This window comes from Carcharodon carcharias, chromosome 22 (assembly GCF_017639515.1).
Source record: "Carcharodon carcharias isolate sCarCar2 chromosome 22, sCarCar2.pri, whole genome shotgun sequence".
Classification (NCBI taxonomy): domain Eukaryota; kingdom Metazoa; phylum Chordata; class Chondrichthyes; order Lamniformes; family Lamnidae; genus Carcharodon; species Carcharodon carcharias.
The window spans coordinates 55,110,256-55,131,745 of NC_054488.1; the positions used below are offsets into that span (position 1 = coordinate 55,110,256).

General features: G+C 38.0%; 1 protein-coding gene and 1 long non-coding RNA gene across 4 annotated transcripts in view; one reads left to right on the plus strand and one right to left on the minus strand.

The window, feature by feature from the left end:
- aspscr1 (ASPSCR1 tether for SLC2A4, UBX domain containing) overlaps window positions 1-21,490 on the plus strand; it is a 205,092-nt gene that overhangs the window by 150,472 nt on the left and 33,130 nt on the right. The gene's annotated exons all lie outside the window — the stretch shown is intronic.
- LOC121293816 lies at window positions 5,053-12,311 on the minus strand. The gene is made up of 3 exons (XR_005946602.1): window positions 12,259-12,311; window positions 11,454-11,547; window positions 5,053-5,151 (listed from the first exon to the last, which is right to left on the minus strand). It is a non-coding gene; the product is annotated as an uncharacterized LOC121293816 (long non-coding RNA).

Consider the following 21,490-nt stretch of genomic DNA (forward strand, 5'->3'; position numbering starts at 1 on the left):
AAACTGAGTGATATGCAGTGCTTTGATCACTCCTGCCAATAATAGACTTGTTTATCTGATGGTAGCTTGATGTTTTCTGGCCCAGTCGGGCAATCTGCTGCCTTGATGTAAAAAAGAAATTAATGGCTTCAGGTTAGGAGCAAGAAAGCTCGAGCTTTTAATGGGACAGGAATAGGAAGCTGACAGATGTGAGTGATGGACATCAGAGTAGCTCTCTGTTAGCTTTGACATCCAGCTGCCCTCAAGCTCTTTGGTGTTGACACTCACTTCCAAATGTCACACTCTTATCAATATACCGCTAAACGTGAAACAGTTTGATTTAGGAACTCTTAGATTGGGTCAACACTGATTTGTCGTATGTAAATCTGTAGGTCATCTGCACTAAAATAATCAGCAACTTTAATTTGTGTTTACCAAATATATTGCAAGTCTAAAGTACACGAATCTGTTTTGTGAGTATACGTACACAGATTTGAGAAGTATTAAAATTGTTTTGTTTTTAACTTTAAGGTTAGGGTTAATCTTTTGTCATTTTTTTTCCTTGCACGTTCAGCTACATAAAATGCTTCAAATCAGTTTGCATATTTGGCTGCAGAGCAAAAATCTCCATTGATGTACAGCAATACCAAAAGTATGTTTGCTCTGGGCAAACAAGATGATAGTAATTTCAAACCCTGATTTAATCCATCAGATTACTTGGGAAGGAACAAAAATAAACTTACAAACACATGTGGCTGCACTGTTGTGAAAGGCATGGACTGCTACATAAGCACGAGTGTGTGTATCCATTCATGAATTACAAGGCAGTACTTTGGCTATAATTAGCATAGTTATGTACCAGTGCTTGTTTCTTTAAAGGCAGAGAGGATCCTTCAGGAATCTGAGTTTTAGACTGTGACCTGTGTCCTGTTTTTCATGAACTAGTATTCTACATCTAGACTGCTAGCAAAAGTTCTTCCTTCTACTTGATTGTAGTCAGACAGCAGTTATTATCAAAACAGATGAGATGGTGCTATTTTTTGACTACCTAGAATGTGTTCTCACATTGATTTTAACTTCCAAATAAAAAGTACACCTCTAGCAATATTTTCAGCAGAAACTTTGCACTACCCTAATCATGTGGCGGTTTGGTAATACTTAAGTTAACACATTCTGACAATCCATGCATTTGTCTTGTTTGTGTCAACCCTTATTTCTCTTTCCCTATTTCTTTTCCGTTTAGATTCCATGTGCTCCCAGCTTCTGCACCTTTTTGGCTTCTAAGCAGGTGAACAGGCTGCTAACTCTATTCTTTGGATTGCCATTTCCATTTCTTATTTAGTTTCCCTTTGTCATCCCAAAATTAGGTGAGGGAGAAACTTGATGAATCATGTTGCAGCTGGTATGTTTCAGTATTGGCTATATCCAGGCCATGACGGTATGCTGTAGCTTCTTGAAGCCTGTTGACCATTTTATAGTAGCTAACATTAGATCTGTACTGTAACTCACGTTGATTATTGCTTATGATAGGTGATTGTTTATTGCAAATGCCACTAGGAAGCAATTACAGAAAGATTTAAAATATGATCTGTTTTACAATTGATTCAGGTTTGATCTAAATATGGTCCAATTTTTAAGAATGGCATGAAGGAAACTTATAAATCAGAAAGCATGAAAAGATTGAACATGTAAAGCATAACTTATTTTGGGCTAATCAAACATTTGATAAAACTGAAAAGTTCATCTGTGATTTAATACAGCGGAGATGTTCTCCTTTCTTCTCTCCTCATCTCTCCTCTTCTCCACTGCCCTCCTCTTGCTTCTTTTTCTCTACTTCTCACTCCTCTTTCTCTTCTCCTGCCTCCCTTCCACCCTTCCCATGATGTCTTATGGTGTACTTCATTTTAATAGCTTTCTTTTACTTCTGCTTCACAACTCTTATTGTATTACACTCAAAGACTCAGTCCTAAAAGTCCAAGGAATGTATCTGGTGAAGTATGCACAATTACACTGTAATCAGCAATAGTATCAAGGTCATTTTGACCACTTTTAACAGTTCTCTAAATTGTTTTTGTCATCGATGTATGGGGGTGGGGTGGGGGCGGTTAGCTCAGTTAGCTGGATGGCTAGTGTGTGGTTCAGAATAATGCTAACAGCGCGGATTTCATTCCCATTCCAGCTAAGATAAACTTGGGACCTGCCTCCTCCCCTGTCCCTAAGAGTGGAAGGCAACTGCAAATCACTACTGACAAAAAACATGGCTTAGGATGAAGCATCAGCAGACGATGAGCCAAGGGGCCTGCCTTTGGGCAGATCACACATGGAAGGGGATGGAATTGATGCTTCAGCTAATGTGTTTTATTTCCTTTCAATAAACAGTATCTGAACTCAATTCTATTATAGCATAAAATGTGCGTACTTCATCGCCGTTTCCTCTGCTGAGGTGTGTAAAACTCTGGCTGAAAGTATAGGAGAGTATTTCAATTCAAATTCTGCCAAAAGGAATGAAGAACAAGCTTAAGATTTTACCTTTTTCTGTTGGCTAGCTCACCTTCTTTGGTGTTGAGCCTCATAGATCAACTCAAATCAACAGCTCACCATTTATAAGAAAATCATTCACCAATGTCAGTTAAGGCTCGGATCTGAACCCACACCTTCCAGTCTGAGGCACATCACCCTACCAAGCTGAATGTCAGCTTAGCTCAGTGGTAACACTTTTCACCTCTGATTCAGGAACTTATGATTCAAACCACGTTTCAAGACTTGAGCAACCAACACTAAAACAGATGAATTAGTCCTTTATCTCATTGCTGTCCATGGGATCTTGCTGTGTACCAATTGACTGCTACACTTTCCTATGCAACAGCGTCTGTGATTGAAGAGTTAATTCATTGGCTGCAAAGGGTTTGAAGTCATGGAAATTAAAGGTGTTATATAAATGCAATAGTAACCACTCGGGGGTACCTGTTGTATGCACAAAATGTCATTCTCTCCCAAGCCCTGAGATTTTTTCCTGTTTAATTGAAGGATTTAACTTCATATAGGGATCCACCTTGGAAGTGATTTTGGGGCTGGATTTGAAATCTTTATCTGGGGTGAAAGGTCAGCAATTCTAGCATCCTATGCCACACACTTGTTCTTATTTTCTGCTTTTGATTGAAGTAAGTGATTTTTCTTTTTTTCAAAATTAGGTGACTTAACATTTTAAATGATTTTTCTTAAATAATTGCTGTTTTTAACCAGGATTATAATTATGTATGATGTCACTGGTTTCATGTAGAGGGGCGCTCCTATTGCACAGGATAATAATATCACAAGAAACACAATGGAGAAACAAGCTTCAGACATTCCACTGAAGAACCCACTTCCCATTAGATTATCCATTAAATTCATAACAGACCTGTGGTGCCTTAATCACTTTGAATCATGAGATGGAAGGAATTTTCCCATCCTCACAGCTTTAATTTCTGTCTTCAAATGGAAAAGTTTGATTGGAATGCTGTTTGTGCCATTCAGTGCATTGAACAGTCAACTAATGTCTGTGTATAGTCTGCCAATAAAGTGACCCAACTGTGTACAATTTTCTCTGTGAATGAATGTATTTGCCAATGCAGGAGCCTTTTGAAGTGTACGGTTGCAATCGTTAATTTTGTCTATATAGGGCAACTGTTATTCTCAGGGCTTCCTTCTGTGGGAGTCCGAGGTTCTGCCATGAATTTTCTCTGACCCCTCCAGGCTGTCCCCAAGCCTTTGATGTACTTGCCCAGATGGTGATTGACAACTTTCAGTGGCGGCATTAGGAGAATGAGAAAGCAGAGGACTTTGAACTGAAATCTGTTAAGAACTCAGTGCAGTGTTCTTGATTATCTTTCAGAATGTTAATTATTCTGCTCGATAATTGGAAGAGGAGTACTTTGTACTTATCAAAATTCTTAGCACACCATTAAAAAGTATATTGTGGTGATTGCAATATGTGGAATTTTAAACACCGAGAAGATTTAAAGTTTGTTTTATTTTCTTATCAAGGATGAATTGAGATTATATCTTCAGAACTGTGTTAAAGTTTTTTTTAAATGAGAACCTTGACTATGGCATTTCATAATAAACATTTAGAGAATTTATGGAGCTATTTCCATGCAATATTATGAAAAGGCTACGAAAAACATGATACGACCATTTATAGCTAGATAACTTTTGAATATATTTTCTGCCTGTCATGCAAAAGCAAAATATGCTTGGCACTCATCACTTAGTTAGCTTTCTGTTAAAAACATTTAGGGGGTGGATGGGGGTGGTATGAGAGGAGGGGGTAGACAAACACACTTTGTACAGCAGTTTTGATATTTGGAGCAGTACCATAATTTAAAGTGATGCAACATTTTGACTGGGCTGTGTTCAACTGTTGCGATGTACCACAATCGCCAGTTACCCTACTTCTGCAGCGACCTTGTTCAGATTTTATGGAAAACAACAGCCATACCAACAATGGAATCTTCAAATAAAACAAATTATTAACAATTACTGACTGCATTCAGGCTTGCAATCCATAATCTTCAATCACAAATCTATGTAAAATATTACATTTCTACAGGCTGCTTTGTGGTTTGCAAAGTAAAGGGTGAAACATCCACGTCTGGATTTTCTTTGTGACTAAATGTTTTGGAACTCTCAGTGCTTGGGTGACGCTGTGATAGCAGGAAGTGGGCTGAACACTTTTGGCTTCTTCATTTGGGATTTGTGGTTTCAGATTCTTGTTTCATAATGTATTTTCAATGTAGCTCAGGAGGTGTCTTCTGTTGGTGGATATTCACTGTTTTGCCGATGGTAAAAAAAAGTTAAGGACTTGAAATGACGCTGACATAATGGACTAGATTTTGCGCCACAATCCAGCCTGAAATCAACGTTATCATGGAATTGACTGAAAAATTGGTGAGGCAAATTGCTGCCTTCCTGTCCTAACCTGGGTTTTCAGTCTATGTCGGGACCCCAACTAATTGCCCTTTCTCCGCCTGTTACTGTGGTGGGGGTGTATGGCCTGGTCTCATCCTACTTCCATATTGTCTACCTTTTTACCTCTAGTGGAAGGTCATATAGCTTCAGGGTAATGGCAGTGAAAGGCCTCAAAGTCTTCTGGTGGAGGGGGGATGATCTTGTAGAGTCCTCCTCGTCTACCTGTTTGGGAAAAAAAATTCCATTTGTGGACTTTGAGACTTTAGCTGAGATGTGCTTAAAAACTAGTGGTCTGTCAATTCAAGTGCGGGACCATAAGTCTAGCTGCAGCATTGCCCCGTGTTCCTGAGGAGTGATAGTGAAAATCATACTGAGAGGGCTCCACCCCATTACCAAAGAACCTTGACCCAGGCTTGGGTCCGGGTAGAGTTGGTGGGATGGATGAAGTTCTACCTTGGCCCTAATCAGCCCTAAGCATATAATCCAATTTAACAAAATAAATTGGTTAATGTCTGTCTAAAAAATAATGGGAAGATGAATTTTATATGACCGTTATTATCTATTGCTCAACAACAAATTTTCAAAGGTTGACTTTGCAGTTCTATAAAAGACTAGCTTCATATTACAAATTAAAATTATGGATTAAACCGAGTTTCAGCTATTTAAAAACTGAAGTTAAATAATGGACCAAGTTTCCATGAAATGACATTTTAAACTTGTCCTTTTTTTAATAGAAGATTATAATTTCATTACACTACGAAGGAAATCATCTCCATGCATCTATATGATTGAGGGGTTCCAGTTAGCATCACAAATCAAGATCTATTTATAATCTTAAACTTGAATTTGGGTTAAAGCTTCTAACTCCAGATTGACAATTTGTCTTATATGGAGTACTCTTAAATTAAAAGGAAAACAATCTTGTCATTTGAGGGTTCCTAAACGTTGAAAGAAATGTTGAAGAAAGTTTGCATTGCTAAATGATTAGAGAAGAGTAATGATTTCTTTGTAGTACAATCATGTTGAGATTATGTTGAGAAAAGGTGAGTAAATTTAAGAGATTAATCATACTGGCCAATATTTTCTCCACAGTATTTTTAATATAAATTCATTCACAAGACATGAATACAGCTTCACAAAGTATAACACCTGAAGCAAACTATCACAGACAGAATAGATGAACGTAGTTATACCGAGATGGATTCTAAGATTTTACTATTATATTTCTATGGCTTTTTCACATTGCATTCAGGAAGTTGCTTGATTTTCAGAGGAGTTAGCGCATTGTTAGTATGTGCTTTTCTCTTTGAAAACAACTTCAATGAGTTGAGTCTTCATTCAGTGAATGAAGATGATAGCCTGCAATTCAATGTCTAGTCAGACTGCAGGTAAATTCATACCAGATCCATATAGCAAACCACTTAGCTGCTAACTACAGTTAAGCGTTGACAAGTGTCATTGAGGAAACTATTCATAGGTTGTCAATTGGTTGTCAGCGTAATTCTTAGCACATTGAGGATTATTTACCAAATATTGTCCAATCTCAGAATCGCATCTAATGTTGGACACTGTGTTTTGAGTTTTGCAAGCATGAGCTGGGTTGGTGTGGCCTGTACCCTGCTTGTTGTGGACAGTGGCTGGAACATGCTGCATGGGACATACGGCCAACATACCTAGCATCACACTGGCACTGAAATCCATGTACCATTTGTGTTAATCCATCTTTTCCCTATCATTTGTGGATAGGCAGAACGTCTTTATGGCTTGATAGTAGCACCCTGTTCATGGGGAATGCCACTCATGTTGCTAGTGCATAGTAGCAGCGTGAAATAGCTAGCTTCACCTGTTGCTCAAATTTTTGAGATGCCTTGCCCTTCCAGGGTAACATGAGGTAAACTGGGCACTTTTCAGGCCTTGGGCCTGTTCATGAGTTTTTGCGATATACAGCGTGAAATGATCTGATCAGGGTAACCATTATCCTGCAGGATGTCTTTAATGTGCCCTATTTCAGCACCAAGCTTGCATGGTGAGCAAATGGCTTGGGTCCTATTTGCAAGTTCGCTGATAAGAACGATCTTACAACTTGTGGAACTGTTAGAATCCCAACGTGTATATTGACCAGTGCAGGTAGGCTTGTGGTAGAGAACCCCCTGGCAGATTTCTCAACTAGTATGTCAAGGAAGGGGAGTTCATTTTACTGCCCCATTTCAAATATGAATTTGAGCACAGGGTGGAGCCCGTTAAAACATGTAAAGAAATTGTTACATGCAGCTACAGATTTAAATATAGCAAACATATCATCCACATATCAGAAACATGCGAAGGGTGAAGCTAGCCATTTCACGCTGCTACTATACAACAGTAACACGAGTGGTATTCATCACTAACAGGATGCTGCCGTCAAGCCAAAAGGACGTTCTGCCTATCACACAAATGAGTAACGTGGTATATGAATTTCAGTGCCAAGGTGATGCTAGGTATGTAGGCTGTACATCCCAAAGCTCGACAGATCGTATCAAACAGCATGTTTCAGCCGCTGTTCACAACGGGCAGGGTACAGACTTTCCCAACCAGCTATGCTTGCAAAACTTAAAACATAGTGTCCAACATTAGATGTGATCCTGCGATTGGACAACATTTGCTAAATAATCCCCGGTGTACTAAGAATTACGCTGACAACCAAAGGACAAAGAAAAGTACAGCACAGGAACAGGCCCTTTGGCCCTCCAAGCCTGTGCCGATCATATTGCCCGTCAACTAAAACATTTTGCACTTTCGGGGTCCGTAACCCTCTATTCCCATCCTATTCATGTATTTGTCAAGCTGCCTCTTAAACACCACTATCGTACCTGCTTCCACCACCTCCTCTGGCAGCAAATTCCAGACACTCTCTATCTTCTGCGTAAAAAACTTGCCCCGCACATCTCCTCTATAGTTTTCTCCTCTCACCTTAAATCTACGTCCCCTACTAATTGACTCTTCCACCCTGGGAAAAAGCTTCTGACTATCTACTCTGTCCATGCCACTCATAATTTTGTAAACTGCTATCAAGTCGCCCCTCAATCTCCAATTTAAGGTTTGTCAGTTAGATTTGCAGTGTGGTGTATTACTAGAAGCTACATATATTAATACACGGCCCTGTTCTTTGCAGGCAGAAAGATCATGTACACACATTGTGCCTGGTTCAGCTAAACAAAGTAATTGACAGCTGATTCATTCCTTAGGGCAATGCCTTGACCAATCAGGGTCAAGCTGCCTGGTTTAAATTTCAAACAATGCCTGGCAGTTAACTGTCAATCACCATCACTGGTGCACTCTCCATGGCAGTGCCACTTGCCAACAAGTCAGAACTCTCTTCACATATGGTATAAATTGTTGTTTTCCCCTTATATTGGTATTCTTGCAAAGTGTCCTGATGAGTGCAAGACGAAAAGCATAGGCATGTCCCTTTTTTCAGCATTACTCAAGCTCTGTATTACCAAATGACCATTATTGCATATAGTAGACAGTGCTAAAAATTCTAAATTTGGCACCCACAATAGAGGTTTATAATTGTGAATATTTATTCCATTAATAATTTTGAATAAAGCTGATAAATGTTGGCGTAGCATTTGGGTAAATATTTATGATGTATAGTTCTTTTGCAAGGTAATCTGCTACCCAACAGAGTACCCATTTAATGTGTTGAGTTACAAAGTCATTATTTTATGTGTTATAAAATAAAATGTGATAGGTAAGTCATTTTTATGTTGGTCTCGGCATTGAATTGACATTAGAATTTACATACTTGTTGACACTGAGATTCACATGTTCATCCCGGTCTTTGGCAGTGTTTATTCCAAGTACATATGCTGTATATCTGAACATCTGTCAGCATTTATCACTAACACTGGAGTTGTTTCTATCTTCTATCCTTTAGAGAAGAGTAAACCAAATGTCAACCTCGCACTGCAATGATTCAAAAGGCTGGTATGCCTTGATGTTTTAGCCTGGTCATTGTTGACACGAACTTAAAATGAAATCCTGTAAATTATTCCAATAATGTTTTATCCCTCAATGAATATTTTGCTAATCTGTATTAGAGGCCCAGTCAAGTATCTTATTTGATGTATAATTATAATTCAAAGCGAAAATTTCATCAAGATTTTTAAAGAAAAAACTTACATTTGTATAGTACCTTTCCTGACCTCAAGAATTACCAAAGCACTTCATAGCCAGTACTTTTGAAGTGTAGAGGCTTCACTTAGGTTTTGTCAACAATAACCAAGTTAAAAGATCAAGGCATACCAGCCTTCTGAATCAATGCTATTTGCAGTGTGAATTCGGCATTTGGTTTACTCTTAAGCTGAAGGATACAGTGTAAGAGAGGTGGCAGCCAATTTGTGCACCATAATGTCACACAAACAGGAATGAAATAATGACTAGATAATCGTTTTTTAGTGATAGCCATGCAATAGTGCCATAAAATCTTTTTCACCCACCCAAGAAGGCAGCTAGGGTATTGGATATGTTTCATCCAAAAGATGGCAACTCCAACAGTGCAACACTCCCTCAGTACTGACGTATCAACCTGCATTGTATGCCCAAGTCTCAGGAGTGGGATTCAAAACCCAAACCTTCTAATGCTCAGGCGAAAGTGCGACCACTGAGCCAAGGCTGACATCCTGGGTACTCTCCATCGTTGAGTGATGGAGAAGTGCTGTTCCAGGCTTGGCACATCTGTGTGTTCTACCACTTGAAGCACAGCCAAACAGTTATATTAGTGTGCTTTAATCTAGATAATATCTTGCAATTCCAAACCTTTTAAGTTTATATGGGTTTCTGCTTGTTCCTTGCTATTTATTAAACTCACTTTATTTTTTGTTCACACTTTCGTAACTTGTGACTTTCTAGTACCACTCCTGAGGTGAAAGCATGCTTTTTGTATGGATTTAACAGTTGTCAGTCAATCAGTCCAGTCCTTTTGGAGTACCCGCACTTTACAACTGAAATTGATTTAAGATTTCCTTAGGTCATTACCATCAATAGAAATCCTGAACTGCAATATAGATTCAGCACCTCTCCAGATTGTATACCTCAGCTTCTCAACTCTCTTACCGGGATTGAAGTGAGATTTCTCTTCCAACAAAGTTGGAAACTTCTGATTCCCATCTTTCAATTAATAAATGCTCCAAACTTCAACATGCAGCTGAACCTTGTTAAATCAAACCCTGTTATTACAGGCCTTCCATTATGAATGTTCTTCCCAGTCATTGCTGAAAATAGTCTGTTGGTGACTGAATAAGATGAAATCCTGATGACAGCAATTGTTTTGTTGGCCCTGAAGATATTTTTAATGATGCATTTTGACTGTAGTAACTATTATTTGAAGTTAGTTCAGGGAAGAGCAAATCATGTTTGAAATTATGTTTCATTCTCTTCATAGTCAACTCTGGGCTAGGGCTGCATGGCTTTTTCATCTGTTAACATTAACATTAACTCATCACATTAAGGCAGATCTTCTGTGATTTTGAATATATACACTGACTTGCCACCTTAAAAGACTTTAAACAAAGAGAAATTCCTGTCTGGTGGATTCCTTTCCCTCGCATGCATAGGCAGAACTATTTGGAAAGGCCTGAAAATACTAATTGTCACATTAGCTTAAATCTTTTCGTTAGATTTTAGCATGACTAAAGATGTTTTCTCTGGATCAATGAACCTTGTGCCAATTCATGTTAAATATTCTATTTCAACCATTTAACCTCATTTGGATACATATTTTCAGCCTTATTGAAATGCTAAGTCAGCCTGGTAGCTGTGTTTCTTTTTAGCGTTAAACATTTTCTCCTGCCACCTCTGGTGCACCATGGCATCAGTGTCTATCATCTACAGGATCACTACAGCAATTCACCAAGGCTCCTTTGACAGCACCATTCAAAACAGGTACCTCTGCCACCTAGAGGAACAAGGGCAGAAGGTGCATGGGAACTCCTCCCCCTCCCCCAAATACATACACATCCTGACTTGGAGCTATATTACCGTTTCTTCACTTGCTGGGTCAAAATCTTGGACCTCTGTCCTGTGGGTGTACCTACACTACATGGACTTCAGTCATTCAAGAAGATGCTGATCACCGACTTCTTAAGAGTGACTAGGGATAGTTAAGAATGCTCTCCTTGCCAACAACACATGTCGTATGAATGAACAAATAAAGTTGTGTAGCAGGTGTTAATCTAATCAGCTGCATTCCAAATAGAACAATCAGAACTAGAATCACAACTTTCCATAGACTTTAGTTTTTGTACTTCTGTCGTGTTCTTAGAGCTATTTATTATTATTATTAATATTATTGATGGGTGCAGCATAAACTGCCGTTGGTAGGAGTCTGTTCCTCCATATGGCAAGAGAAGAGGAGGAAAGCTTCTGTGTTCTTGTCTCGTGCAACCCTTCCAAATTTTTGTAATTGTATTCCATGCTTACTTAATCTTACCAAGTAATATGTTTCGACATTATCCATGCCTCTTAGTATTTTGAAGATTCACCTTGTAATTTTTGTTTTCTCCAGCAACCCTTCCAACTTTTCCCCTCAAGTTTCAGATTCTCAAATCATCCTTGATCTTTCAGTTTTCTTCTTATCTAAGTAGATTGTTTAAAATTACACACAATATTATAAATGTAAATAAACTGTTGCATCATAATTAAATGCCCTCCAGTTACACCTAGTTTTAATCTAACCCATCATAGTGCCAGAATCTATATATCTTTTCAACAAAAGTCCTGTTTTCTGTTGTCCAGTTGATTTTAATCCTCCCAACTAATTTTCCATTAACTCCATATTCATCAACTCCATTAATATTCATTGATGATATAACATTGAACTTTATCAAGTTATTTCAGAAAATTAAGTCATTTATATCCATGGACAGACCTTGTCCGTTGAAGTAGTTTTCTTCTGAAAAGAATTCCTGCAGGTCTGTTGGGCATGACCCAATGCTGCAAAAACTACAACTACTACTCATTGAGGCCTCTTGGCTCTCCGGATGAACATGAAATACTTGAGAATGTTCCCCAGTGAACATCTGAACCGATGTTCAGCTCATTTACCTAGAATTTGCCAATATCAGATGAATTGATAAGGATTCTCAAACGCTTGATAACCTGTTGTTGTTACAGTCCCCATGGGAAAACTGTAACTCAAAATAAATAAATTTACTAAATGACCCCCCCCCCCCCAAAAGAAGAAAGATTTTACTTTAACACAAATTAGAACCAAACTGAACATGAATTAACAGGCACAGTATCTCAAAGGGCTTTTGTCTCCTGTTCTGCCAAATGGAAAAAACTGACCTCTTCCTGAGAGTGATTTGCTGCTGCTTCTCAAGAATTTTTTCTTCTTCTTTCTGTCTCCATCTGCTTTCTCTTTGTGTTTGTATCTGTGTGCTGATCTCTTTCACCCTCCAGCTTCTCTGCTTGTAGCTCTCCTTTGTGCTTGCAGATCTCTTTTGTGTCTGTCAGCTACACAGCTTCTTTCTTAACTTCCTTCCTGTTGGTACTGCTTCCAGGTCAGGGGTTATTGTCCAAGAAAATTACAGTTGATGCAAACTCTTAAAAGTTCCTTTTAGACATGCTTAAATTCTTAAAAATAATTAACATTCTTAAAAACAATTACAGATTCTACAGACATTTTAAAGAAATTACACATTTTCCTCACTTTACTGCTGAGGCAAAGGTCAGCACACATTGAATTGAAGAAGTGGTTTCCTGCTTAAAAAGAAATAAAGGATGTACCAGTGAAAGTGTTTTTTGCATTTTGTAATGAACAAAACTTGTAGCAAATAACAGAATTTTGAATGGCTAAGCATAGGTCTCATGCTAGTAGCCAGTTCTGGAATTACTTGGTCCTGAATTTGATGTGTTTGCAAAGAAAACCTCAGTGTTCTTTTCAGGATTTGGATCCCTTCATTACTGCCTACTCTAATTTTTAAAATATGCTGACTACCGAGGAAGTAAAACTTTAATTGGGCAATCAGAATTATATTGAGGTTTAAATAATTTCTATAATTTTTATTGAATTTTAGGGAGGATAGCAAAATGTTATGATGCAAAAATTGTGTTTCTGCTTGAGGTTAATTTTAGGAATGCACATTTTTGGGTAAGAATTGCTTTAGTTTTAATTCAGCAGAACTATAAATAGAAGTGTGATCCATGTAGTAGCTGGTTGACTGACTTGGCCTTTGGTCAGCAAGAGCTTAATCAGTTCTGGTTTGTATCGGTTTTCTGTGTTACATCGATAAGTAGTGATCTGAATCCCTGCCAGAATTCACAGCTTAGTGGGCACATTGGGGAAAAGGAAGTATAAGCAGGAAGGCCCATTATTAATATGGCTGTAGGCCAGGCAAGCTGGTCAGCTTGGAACAAAACCCTGGCATCCTTACAGAAATAGTTGTCACTTTCTTTCTTTTGATCATCTTTTAGCCAAACAAAGTTCTTTACAAAGTCCACCTGCAGTTGTGTATTGACAGAATTTTCTGGAATTTGAGGCTGTGTTGCGATAAGGCTGAGCAGCTTGTATATAAAGGCAAATAAAGTAACCTTGATCCTTTTGTGTACTGATCTTAAAGCAGTTCAAATATTGATGCTTGTTAGAGTGCTGTACAGCTTTTACAAACCACATAAAATATTTTCAAACTGTGTGGCAAGGTTACATATTATTTAACATAATCCAAAATGTGGATATGTTTCTATTAATAATGTCCATAATATATTTTTAAAATTGTAAAATTTGGAAGTTTAAAAAGTTAATTTTATCCATGGGTTTTACTCCCATCCGGATTTTTAAAAAATCTTTCCTTAAATAAACTGTTGTCCCGGACTCCCCTTTCAACAAAACAATAATGAGCACGCTGCTGATCATCGGGGAGTTCAGAGCAAAAATTTGTCTTGAGATTGATGCTAAGGCGGAGAAAATAGTCAGTGAATCATGAAAACAGAAATCAGGCTGATCCCCTCTCTAAAGTCACCATAACATTTCCAGCATCCGCAGTGTTTTGCTTTTATTATAGCATATTCCACCATTGCTGGTGAATGGATAGAGGACACCACAAAGGAAGGCCTATCACTGGGATTATTTCAAAGTATTCAAATGCTGAGTAAATTGTTAAAGCGTTAATTCCAATAAATTCTACAGGAATCAATCTTTCTTCTTCTCATGCCTAGTTCTAAGTAATTGGCAGTTATGAAATTTAAAAAAATGTATTTTTGTCCAGGTTTAGCTGATGCCCATCTCACTTAGAGAGCTGAAGTAATGCCTTGAACCAAGTCTTGTCCTAACACATTTCTGCAAAGTTTACTGTTGTCTGCTTGAGAGGGGTAGAATATAATGCACAAAATGTATACATACTTTGTACTTGGTTTATTTTGTATTTGAGTGGTTAGTTATTCAAAACCCTAGAGTTTGAGTAATCCTTTATCAGGATATAAAAAAGTTGGAAAATCTCATGCAAAGGGAAAATTCGAAATTTCAGAGAAGTTGTTTGAAGATCTTAGAAGATTGGTTAATGTTTTATAAAAACTGATTCTTGCAATTGTGATTTTTAAATATTTTTCCTGCTTAACTTACTGTAAATGTGTAGCTATTAAATTCGTTGCATGTTCATTGAATAAATTGCTGCGTATTTTACATTTTAATTGAGGCCTGGTGTAAAACCTCACTACTTTTGGGATGCGATGGAGGCATAAGGTAAAGAATTACCGTACAAAGTTTGCTGTTTGCTTGGTTGAGCACATTACTGAAAGCTGAGCTAGATCTCAGGGCAAAGCTGGACACACTCAACAGAATGGGAATTTGTGGCCCATCCAGGAGTAATTTAGGGTATAAGAGCCAAAGATTTAAAAAGGTCACTCAAATGTAAGTCATGCAAGAGGTTCTAATGAAAGGTCACAGACCTGAACATGTTTCCCTCTCTGCTGAAGCTGCCAGACCTGCTGAGAATTTCCAATGTGCTCTGTTTTTATTTCATTCAAGGGGATTCTTTTAACTTTACTGTTGTTCTATGAGTTAGCCCATTTTAAAGTTGGAATGCTTGTTTACAATGAGATATTGCTGAAGTGTTCCCTTTTGGAAAAAAACAATGCAAGACAAAATGGATGCCAAATGTACACAAGTGGAACAACCATTGGCATTCACTGTTCCTACTGTTATTTCGTCATTTAATTCTAATGGTTTGATTTAATTTGGTGAAGTTGGATGCTGACTGAAGGATCAATAGGGAGCAGATAGTAAAAAAATTGTCCACATAAAGCTGAATCAACTTTTACTTCAGAAATATAAAGATTAGCTTGACTTCCTACTGTGTGCTGTCTGCATGAATTGATTTGTAAAGTAAAATATTTACATTGGTTACGTAGAAGCAAAGTTCTGTACAATTGCATTTGTAAAGATTAGACCTTCTGTGCTAGAGGTGGATAGACATTCAGGTTGGGAAAAAGCTTGGCTCTTGGTTGAGATTTTTGGATTGTGGTTTAATATAATCCTTGCTTGTCATAATGAGTGACCATCTCACATGGAATCCAACAAAATAGAACGTGACAAAGTTTAATGGGAGCCCCATTTAGTTCACTGAGAAGATATTAGATAAAATTTGTTTTGTGGGAATCCTGGAACTTGTGATCGCTTATCATTTAAACCTGTTATTTGAGTTTCAGGAAGTCGGACTACAGTTTTGCTGGACCTTGTTCATGTAAATAGTACGTGTTACCTGCTATTGAAATGTATTTCTGCCAGGCTTCAGTTTTTACATCAATTTCCCATTGCTTTAGTTGCAATTATTTCATTGCTTAGCGCATAATATAAGTCCGTGCTGAAGTGAATCACTGTAATTCTGTTTTGTCAGAGATGCTATCCTTTGGATAAGATGTTAAACTGAGGCCTTATTGCTTATTTCAGTGATTCAATGCGATAAAATCATGGCACAGTTTAAGAACAGCGACTGTCTGTCATTTCCAACATTGTTTCCTCAACCAACATCACCAGAAACAGATGAACTGTCATGCATTTCATTGTTGTTTGTGAGATCTTAATATGCTTAAAGTGGCTATCACATTAGTTTACGTTGCAACAGTTGTCACCTGCAATTTAACTCCCTGTGAATGGTGACATATGCAATCCTGCGAAGAAAGCTCCTTCTAGCAAAAGACATCAGGAACCAGTCAGGAAAGGGGGACAAACATGCAAACCAGAAAGGAAATATCGTCAGAAGCACAAAAGGTTGATTGGGGCCCAGCAGGTAGCATGCCCTTCTCCACTCATCTCCCTCTCAGAGACCCAGGAAGCAATACTGGACTAAGGTCCAGGCCATAAAATGTTGCCTCAGTAAATCCTGCTTTGTATTAAAAGTTAAAAATCCCCAGTTGGCAGCATCAGCATGTGACATCTCAGTTGACCCGCCAGCACAAAATTCACAAGATTATTTAAAGCAAAGTTAGTATTCTCACTGCATTGGGAAACGTTCCTGATAGGGGCCAATAAGCACCATTGCTTGTGTCAATTCTCACTCCCCAAACCTGTTCTTCTCTGCTCCAATTCATCCATTTTCCTCTGGAGATAAAGTGGGCAACATGCACCAGAAATACTCTGTCCACAGTATTGGGAAAAGTTCCTGTATAAGTGTCCACATTCTGGGCTTGAAACAGGCATTAGACCCTTTGCATGTGCAAATCGGTGGTGTCTTGCCCAGTTGTGGCCTCTTTTCCAAAGGTTGTTGGTAACTGATCGCTGACCTTTAACTATGCCCCTCTGAGAATTTGGAATGATGGAATTCCTGTCATAGAGTCTCTCTAACCTGACCCCTGCCTTCTCTGATGCTAACGGTCTTCCAGTGAGCCCCCACCAAAGTTACTGTCATGCTGCAAGATTATATGTTTTCAATCTCCAGATCTCCTTATTATTTCTGTGGAGGCTTAACTAATAATGGCAGTTTTCAGTTGACCACATAGTTAAGCATTAAAAGATTGGCCAAACAGATTAAAAAGCCGGGTTCTCACCTTTGCAAAAGCATCTCTAAATGGGTTAGTTTACATCCTCAGTTCCAGGAAGCTGAGTACCACACAGTCAAATCTCATTATTATAAATAAATGGAGATTGGAAAATGGTTATCATCTGGCCCAAGTTTGAGCTTCTCCACTAATTAGAAGGAAACTTCCAGAAGAAAAATAAGGGGTAAGGTACAACAGGAGGGTGGTAATGCCAGGGTTTATTTTAATTGGACTTTCAAATTCTATTAAATGAAGGCTCCCTGTTTTTACTTGATGTAATGACCATCAAATGACACTTTGGCACCTTGTAATCACTTTCACTGCTGATGAGAGCTGGAGAAAGCAACCATGCTACCTAATTTGATGCCCATTTAAATTCACTTCCCCTAGGTGGTGCACATCTTGTGGTAATAAACACTGAACTCTACATGTGGCAATTAATTAAAAGAAAATCAACTTACCTCCTGAGTAGCAAACATTAAAGATAAGGGCTTGATGGTAAGATCTTTTTAAAATAAATTACTTTCTCATCATTTATTCTTCTAAATGTAAACATACAGCTTTTTGTTAGAACAGATTTTGCAGTTGGTGAGTTCTGAATCTTGAATGTACTCAATTATCTGTAAAAGGTTGTGGCAAATCAGTTACAGTTGAAAAGAGAAAAATAAACTTGTTTATACAGTTAATTGGCACCCATTCAGCTTGTGTTCGTCCAAATTTAGTACCCAATTTAGTATCCTCCCTTGTTTACTAGAAATTTAAATTTAAAAGTCTGAATTAAAGCTGAATTGTATGGCCTTCAAAATGTCATTCAGATCTCCTGTGGTCCTCACTGAACTATTGCAAACTGAAACCATGCCACCCTGTATTTCTTAAAATGGACAGCATGTTTCCATAAGCTATATCTGTTGTTTCACCTGTTTAAAACCCAGGAAGACTCAACAGTGGACTGTTGCGCAAATTTTTTTTTATTGGTGTTGCCTTTAATCAGAACCAGCAGTTAATATGACCGTGGAAACTGTGACTAACGATAAATACAGAGAGAAAATACGCGAGACTTTCTCTTTGCATCAGAAGCCACCTTTGCCCCCACATTCTTGAGTAATCCTAATTCGCAGAAACTATTTTGCAGAACACAAATACCAAGCCAACCGGATAACTAAAATTTATTCCTTAATAGGCTCTGTGGATATTAAAATTCGAACAAGAGTACAGTGTTAAGCAAGCTGTTAATTTTAAGACAACAGTTAGATAGCAATTTTAAATAAAAGTAAAATAGTTTGTTAGCGAGTATCATTTTTAATGTCTAAATGTTGAATTTGACACAACATGCGCATAGATCGGTAAGAGTATCCAGTTTTCCATGTTCCGATACTAAACTTTCCTTTGAAGATAGCTTTGTATAGCTAATGACCAGAATTAATACCCAAATTTCCTGGAAATGTCACTGTTTTAAGGATCAATTCCCTGGTGAAGTTCTAATTCCAGAGTATAAAGCCACAAATTCTTTCTGTCTAACTTCTTATGACAAATGTATTTCAATTTTTAAATTCTAATTCTGACGTCAATTGTAATGCAAACATTCTACCCTCTACCAGGTCTGGTCTGCGATCAGCTCTTGTGCAGAATCCCATGCATCTAGAAAACTGGTAGCTGCATCGCTTGTCACTCACATTCTTCCATAGCTGAACTGTACCCTCACCTGATGCCTCACTTCCTTAAGTGCGGGGGCAGATAGGGCAAAGGTGGCTTCTGATGCAGAGAGAAAGTCTTGCATATTTTCTCTATGCATTTGTCGTTCGTCTCTAATCCACCCAGTGAGGAAAACTCACATGTACAATAGTTTTTCTGTGGGGCTTGAAAGTATTGTAATGTTTTTCGTAGTTTTAAAAAAGTACCAGGTGGTCCGTGGTTAAATTTTAACAGTTTTTTAAAAAAGAAAATAATGCTGGTGGTCCATTCTTGTGGCCTGTTGCCTTATTTAGGTGTCAGACATGGCTAAGTGGTAGGACTTTTGTCTCTGAGTCAGAAGGTTATGGATTGAAGGTCCACTCCAGAGAGTTGAACGGATTATCCAAACTGACATTTCAGTCCAGTAATGAAGAAGTGCTACACTGTTGGAAATGCTGCGTTTTGAATGATGTTAAACCTCTTGGAGTTCTCCTGCTGTCTCCTGGCCAACATGTATCTCACAATCAATAATGTGAAAATAGATGGTCAGGTTATTTATCTCATTGCTGTTTTATGGGACTGTGCACATGCACATCTGCACTAGCACTTTAAAAAAAAAATTAATCGGCTGTAAAGTACTTTGGGACACCCTGAGGCTGTTAAAGGTTCTATATAAATGCATTTTTTTTTTCTATTTTGCCTCATCTTAAACATTGAAAATAGTAGCAGTTAAAATGCTATATTTTCCTACAGGGTAATTTGTCTTGTCAAGTGCTGAAAAATATTTCCTCATCTTCTCTTCCCTTTCATATTTGAACAGATTGACGTTTTGTTATAAAGTAAGAATCACGAGGTTGTGTTATTCGCCCTTTTGGTTTTGAAGACCTATTTGATTACAAGTGCACAATGAAAGAACAGAAGTGTTATCAAATAGAAATATGTTTGTAACATTTCAATGTTTGGGAATATGTTGGTGACACTCTCCAGTTTAAGGAGTTCACACTTTGCGATTGTGTTTTTTAGAAGCTGCTGCTGATAAACATTTTTGAATATAGTTAAATACGGATAATGTGTTTTTATTTTCTGGATGTATGCCAATTCTTAAAACAAACAGTACCTTTTCCAGCCTGGATAGTTAGAATTTTTTGATTTGGATGATGTACAATGCTATGTTTTCCTCGTCGGTGGCACACCATTTCTATGCCCTTTTTGTTTTCAAATATGTGGTTTTTATGAGACCACAGTCTAAGAATATTTGAATGAAAAGACTTCTCTGCTTGGTTTACTAATTAGGTTTCTTTTCGGAACTTCATCAACTATTTCATATCTTAGTTCTACTCCTGCACTAGAAGGAAGGGTTTGCATTTGTAATAATGCCTCTTATGTCTTCAGGATGTCTCAAAATGCTTTATAGCTGATGGTAACACTAATTCTCTATCCCCCCCCCCCACCCCCCCACCCCCCCCAAATCCCCGCTGAATTTAGAATCATTGCCTTGCCTTTTTGATTATTTTCAAATGTTCGTACATTTTGAAATAAAATCTGTTAAACCTGTTCCATGCGTTTTGAGATGAACAATCTCAGGTAAAGCTTCCAGAAAGAGAGGGACTGGAGTAGTTTTTTTGCTGGCTGTCTTGGATGATCTCATACAACTCTGATATCTCTCATTATTGAACTCTGAATAAAACGCTCAAAACAACTGGAATTTCAATATTGATGCCCATACTTATAATTATCGATCTCATTCTTAACTAGATAATTAGATGATAGTTGTATAGATATCTTGGATCATGCTTCCTACCAAAATGTATTACTTCACATTTCATGGCATTAAATTTTATCTGCCCATTTCACCAGTCTGTATCCTCCTGAAGCCTGTTAGTATCCTCCTCATTGTTTGTGGGAGGAGACAGTGGCATAGTGGTAATGTCACTGGACTAATAATCAAGAGTTGCAGGCTAATGCTTTGGGGACATGGGTTCAAGTCCCACCACAGCAGTTCAGTTTAAATTCAGTTAATAAAAATTTGGAATTGAAAGCTAGTCTCGGTAATGACCATAGATTGTTATAAAAACACATCTGTTTAACTAATGTACTTTAGGGAAGGGAATATGCCATCCTTACCTGATCTGGCCTATATGTGATTCCAGATCCACAGTATTGTGGCTGACTCTTAACTGCTGTCTGAAATGACCTAGCAAGCCACTCTGTTCAAGGACAATTAGGATGGGCAACAAATGTTGGCCTTGCCAGTGATGCCCACACCCATGAACGAATAAATAAAATAAATGTTTATACATGGCACAAAACTCAAAATAAGCGTAAACTTTGAAATTATGCCCTGTGTACCAAATTCAGGAGTTGGAGCGTTCAAAGTGGTGGTCATATCTCAATCCCTCAAGTCTCTTTTGGGATTTCTTAGTTTGCTAACAAACCTAAGAAAGTGGTCTAAGATTAACATAAAGCTGAGCCTTGTCCAGAAGCAAGCAGAGAAGATTCTGCCCATACCTTGTACGCAAGTTTACTTTCCAATACCAAGTTGATCAAATTTGAGCCAGACGTTGACTTCCAATGGAGTTGAGAAAAGACAGATAAAATGAATAATTACAACTTTTTTTTTCCAAGGAAGGGCAGATTCTGGTTTTCCGCTCCTAGTACTTGCTTCTCTGATTGGTAAATTAAGCACCAAGTGATCTGACTTTTCACGATAACACTGAGATTTTGAATAGAAAGAATACTACTGAGTCAGAGAATCACATTGGCTTTTCTGCTTAGCTTTAGAAATTTTGCGAAAACATTTCTTTACAGATGTTGTTTGATAGAAAACACATGCATGGTTTGCAATCTGCAAAAGATGTCCCCTGCTCACCAAGTC